Raw genomic sequence first — 6268 nt, 5'->3', positions numbered from 1 at the left:
CAACAAATTGGATAAGGTTAAGGTTATTTTATCCTTTTTTATTTGGAGTTTTTTATTATGATGGCTATTAATGTTATTTGCTTACAATTGGCAGGGATTGTGATTGTGAGATTTTTGTTCTAAAATGGATGGAATTCATGGCCCACAAAGTCTCAATACACGAGATGACCTAGGAGAATGCTGAACTTTTCGGATCTCATATGGCTGTGGAGGTTTATGCTTTTGCTATATCGAATGCACGGGATTTTGCAATCGAACTTGATAAAAAAAGAAAGAAGCTCCCAAAGATCCTAAGAAGAGAGAAAAATTAAACTATTGTAATGCATATATATTCTTAGTAATATTGTATATTTTTTTGTTACAATATATATTTTTAAATATTAATATGCGTCAATAAAATTGAATTAGTTTGTTCTCTTTCAATTAGTGGAATTTGCATCGGTTATAGGTGTCGGTGATAATGATATTGGTCTTATAAGTATCAGTTATCAACTGATTCGTTTTGATCGATATCCTTTGTATGTGCTATCATTGATTTACAATGTATTACGTAGATGTTAATATTTCCACAGCAACATCGGTTCTGTTTAGTCGGTTAGAAACCAATACTCTTTGACCGATGCCCTCTTGCTTAGTTTTCATCGGTTAACACACATCATTTATATAGCCAATATGTATGCACCGATATTGATTCCCTAAGAATAAATTTATATTTAATACTACAATGATACCTGTTACATTATTGTTACAAAAAAATAAATAGGTTATTATTAAAAGATTAGACTTTTAAATGTGTAATATAAGAATGTAAATTTAAACGTTTAAGATAACAATGTAAATATACAAAAAAATGGGTTCAATAAAAGAATGTGTCATCCGAATATTCAAACTTCATGTGACTAACCATTCTTGGAGGTTTCTTGCCTCATTTTTTCATCCAAAGTTATTGGATTACAGCAAGTTTGGCGATTGTGATCAATTTGACCACAACGACTACATTTTACCCTCCTATTCTCTTCACTGGCTAAAGGAATTTGACAAATCTTATGTCTTCCACATTTGCGTCTACTTGCCAGCGGTACCAATTTAATAGACGCAATTTTCTTCGATACAGTCCAATAGGATTGGTTGCCCACAGGCATTATCAAACCAACATAGGCACACAACAGAGCTTTTGTTTGGTAGTATGAGGAGCACAAAGTGTATGGGTCAATATTGCATGAATGTGTAGCAGCCAGGGACTGACCACATGGTAATTTGTCGAAATCAAACACTCGACAAGTGTAAGTTTTTGCGTTCAAATTGACAACGCCACCAAAGCGACCATCTTGAACGTTGAATCTATACATATCAATCGGTTATGAATGCCAATATTAGGATAATACCAATCTTTTGGCTATTTCTCCCTCAACCCAAGCTATTATATATCCACCCATTTTACTAGTATCACCCCATCTCTCATAAAACCATTGTTGCAGCATATTCTTGATATACTCCATCAAACATTGAATCAGCAATTTATGCACATCCGTCAGAGCTGTATTGAGGCATTTTTCAATGTTTGTCATCATTATATCAAACCTCTTACCATCCAAATATGCACATGCCCAACAACTGAAGCTGACCTCTCTAAGGTAGGCACCGACTACTAGAGCATATCGCTCTAGATCATTAAAGTATTCATGAAATTCTGATTGGCGATATGCCTTCGCAGTCTTGTAGAAAAGTGAATGCACATTTTCCTGTTTGAATTTAGTCTTAACGTTCTGGCCAATATGATATATACATTAAACGTGCAATGAGTTAGGGAACATCGTCATAATTACCTTATGGATGCTCTTGTGCTGGTCAGAAACAAATACCAAATTAAGTATCTCATCACCAAGTGCAAAGCGCAATTTATTGAAGAACCATTCCCATGAGGCATCATTCTCGGAATCTCTGACTCCCCAGGCTATGGGATAAACATAATTGTTACCATCTTTGCATGTGGTAACAAATAAACTACCAAAATACTTGCCCTTAAGGAAACAAGCATCAATTGAAATATCGGGTCGCATCTTGCTATGAAATCCAACAAGACATGCACCAATGCCCATAAAAAGGTACTTGAATCTGTTACCACTGTCACTCTCAAATTCTGTAATATTCCTAGGGTTATTCAACTTCAACATGTACAGATAAGATGGAAGTAATTGGAATAATTCCTCCGTACCCCCCTAATCATGTCTAAAGCCTTTTCCCACGATCTCCATGCCTTATGTTGACCCCAAAGTCCTTGTGAATATCATTGACAATGTTCTTAGGCTTATAAATACGTTTAACATCCTCGAAACTGGTTTTTATATAAGAACCAATTATTTTGAGCTTTGCTTAACAATGATCGCGGCGTATTATTGAAGAAGAACATAAATGAGTATTTACATATTTCCTAACTGTCCAACCAAAAGAAGTGTCAAGCATGGCTGCCCTCAATTGCCATTTACAATCACTATTCTTACATTTCATGCACACTACCTTCTTAGTTGACTTGATCACTTTGTATTCATAATTATTCTTTAAAGCCAACAAACTCATCCGTTGATGTAATTCTAATTTTAATGCAAAAATTTCATTCAACTCAACTTCTGACATTACCAATGATGTTCCCGCATTAACCCTTGATAATATCGAAGATAAGAGCAAACTACGCTGCGTAGTACAATCACGAACCTCTGCATTGATATTGTCTAAATTTCCAGCATCATCAGCATTGAATACATCTTCAACCCCGTGCCCAACATCATCCCAATTAACAGCTTCAACCCCATGTCCAACATCATCCCAATTAACATCTTCAACACCATTTCTAGCATTATCCCAATTAATATCTTCATAACCATTTCCATCCACAGCATCATCGCGATTAACCTCATCTTTTAATGATGTTGGACTATTGTTGCCCAAGCGTATCATCAGAGAATTCCTACAAACTTTATTCTCTGCAACCATTTTCTTATGCCTAACACCAGAATTAGGTTGTGTTTGTGGTAGTAATTTATCCATAAAATCAACACACAATGGGCTTCTGGACTCTATCTTAGAGCATTCAAATAAAAAGCACTCAACATCTGTATCACCACTAATCTCCAATGGAAGTGTAGATAGATCCAAGTGCTTAAACTTGTACTTCAGCACAACTGACTTCTCTGCGAAACTAACGTTGAACTTGCTGTATAGGGAACTTACCAGGTAGTTGAATGTGCAATCTGTCTCCACATGTATTACCAACCCACATTCTTTGGTCACGTATTTATATTCTTTCGCATTAACATCATATTGCCACTGACCTCCACAAATCACAACCTCAAAGATAGGTCTTGAAGCTGTCATTCTTATAATATAAATTAAAACGATTTCTAAATTAAATAAAAACATATTGATTCTGTAAGTATAAAAATATATAACTTTTCCTAAGGTATATTTGTTTCTCAATGTCGATTGTGTAAGGTTATATCGATTGATATATATCAGTTTACATAAAACCTGAACCGACAACATGATACTGATATATCAGTAGAGAAAGGATGTCTATACATACACATCATTTCGAAACCTATGTATCGATTGATAAATATCCTTACATAACCGATAATGAAACCGCTATATCATTTTTCATGATGCTTCTATGTTTGAACCTATATCGGTTGAAATATATCATGACGTAAATTGTCGATATATCAACCAATATATTTCAAAACTAGCAAAATGCATACTTTTCACTCATTACTTTTTTATTCAAAAAATAGAAGAAAGGATAAACTATCCTAAACTCACCCAAACTACTCAAACTCGTTGACCAACTCTCTTCGAAGATAGGAAAATAACTAAATACCTAGATGGAGAGAAGCCGATTGATATGTGAAAGCAACAACCCTTAAGGAACAACAACAATGGGTTTGAAGAAGACGATTGATGAGGAAGCAACAACACTTTAGCGAGTGAATAACAACAATGGCTTTCAAGAAACAACAACACTCAGATGGAGATAGAGAAAGACGAGCGAGAGAGATTGATGGCGGCCAAATGAGAATGTGAGTGAGAGAAGACAAGAAGACGGGATCCTATAGCGAGCCAATTTAAAGCGGGGGCATTTTTTATCCAGTAAAAGTTCAAAAGTCCTAGTTTTGCAAAGATTTTCAAAGTATCCTATTTTTCCAAAGTTTCGTACTGAGAGTCTTATTTTTCCAAATTCCCTATAATTTAGAAATATTAAATAATTTGATGTCCATATCATTAGGGATTTTTAATTAGAATCAATCAAATAATTCTCCTCATATGCCCAGGGTAAGCTGTATCAATAACATTTTGGGTTGCAGTCGAGTCGAGTTTTATTAAGCTCAGACTCGGCTCGATTAGTAACTATATGGACTCCAACTCAAGCTGCTCGATGAGTAATTGTATGCGCTCGAGCTTGAGCTTTGCTCATTAAGAAACTCGACAAAGGCTTGGAGTGGCTAGTGGCGAATGAGTTGACGTTGCAAACATCCGTTGGTCTAAGAAGGCAGCGAATTGGTAGGAGATCGCATGTTAGTTGGTCAGAGAAAATGGACAACAGACAGTGTCGATAGTCACAACCAGGAAAGAGGAAGAGAATTTGTCGCCGTCGATGGTCCCTAGGTCGAAAGGAGAAGAAGAGGAACATGCAGGTAGTGAAGGGAATGTGAGATGAGAGGAAAATAAGAGGGAGAAAGAAATGGGTTTCTTGGAGATTGCCCATCTAATAAGTACATATGATATATATAGATATAATGATGATATGTATATGTAATTATGTTAAACAATATATTTATAAAATATATATCTAATATAAATATATTATCTAATTATAAAATAATATATTTATAAAATTATGAATAAATTTATTAATGTATTTATAAATGAACATGTTTTAATGAGCTAATCATGAATTTCTAATCGGCATTACTTACGAACCTCTAATCGAGCTAACAAGCCAAGCTTTACTAAAGTCAAGCTTGGCTTGTTTACAAATCAAACTTCAAAGTTATGCTCAAACTTGACTCGTTTAACTTAAAGAATGAACTTTTATCGAGTCGTTCATGAACAACTCGACTCATTTGGGACCCTAATAACATGACATATCAATCTACCATAAAATAAGAGTTTAAAGGTCAGGATGTCTCCAATGGAGAAACTAGGGGCATCCAGATGAACCCCTCAACTTTTGGATATGAACTAATTGTTAATTCTCATCACATTGTAATTAATGCAAGTAATTAATGAATGCTATATCACGATAAATAATACAATCAATAACGATGGAATTTGGGCTAGGAATATTCAAAATAAAGGTTGTTAACTCTAACAATTTGTGACCTCTACCCTCAATAAGAGGATGAAGGGACAAGTGGACCAATCCCAAAAAACCCCTTATGATTAAGGGTTTCAAGCAACAGTATATGAGAAGATACCTTTTTCTCGTTAAACAAATAGACATCATATTCCCTTTAAGAAAAATGACAAGTCCTAAAAAAACACTATCTGGTTTTTCCTCCTTACACATTCCTAATCTTTCAAGTTTCATCCCTAAGAGAAGAAGCATTATAAATGTAAGACCCCATTTAGGCATAAGGTTGCCATGTAATTTAAGCAAGGTTTGAATACCGAAAATGGGCTTGATAGTAGTTATAAGTACCAAATCGACTGCAAGAAATGCCTTGGAGTGAAATTGTCTAAAGAAGATGATACAGACTTGATGAGCATCCCGAGATAGGATTTATAGTATTGAAAGAAATCGGATCGGAAACGATTTTCGATACAAATAAAATGCAACTGCTATTTAGGCTGCAAAATCGAATCGTCGTAGGGGACTTTCAGGAAGTCAATAGAAGCATGAGGGGGCTCCAGTTTTTCGTAATGAGTAATCCTTCTATGGTTTTGGGATGAAACGATAGCCCGGTGAGGACATTGGGGCAAAATCATCATTATCGAGTAACTTTGAAATTATTAATTATGGATTTTCGGTATTGTAGTGTAAATTAATTTGAGGTTTAAGGGCATAATTGCAATTAGAGAATTTCATAAGTGTAATAGGAATGAAATTTGGGGTTTAATGTGTAATTTTTTATTAATTTAAAGTGTAATATATAATTTTATATATATATATATGCGTGTAGAGGCACGTAATGGCCACGCCTCTACAAATCTCCATGCTCTGCAAATGTGTGGCTACAACTTGAGTGTGCTATATGCAAAGAAGGATGGCCAG

The sequence above is a fragment of the Diospyros lotus genome, chromosome 8, assembly GCF_014633365.1.
Source record: "Diospyros lotus cultivar Yz01 chromosome 8, ASM1463336v1, whole genome shotgun sequence".
Lineage (NCBI taxonomy): Eukaryota > Viridiplantae > Streptophyta > Magnoliopsida > Ericales > Ebenaceae > Diospyros > Diospyros lotus.
The sequence above is the reverse complement of the archived record's forward strand: the minus strand, read 5'-3'. Positions refer to the sequence as shown.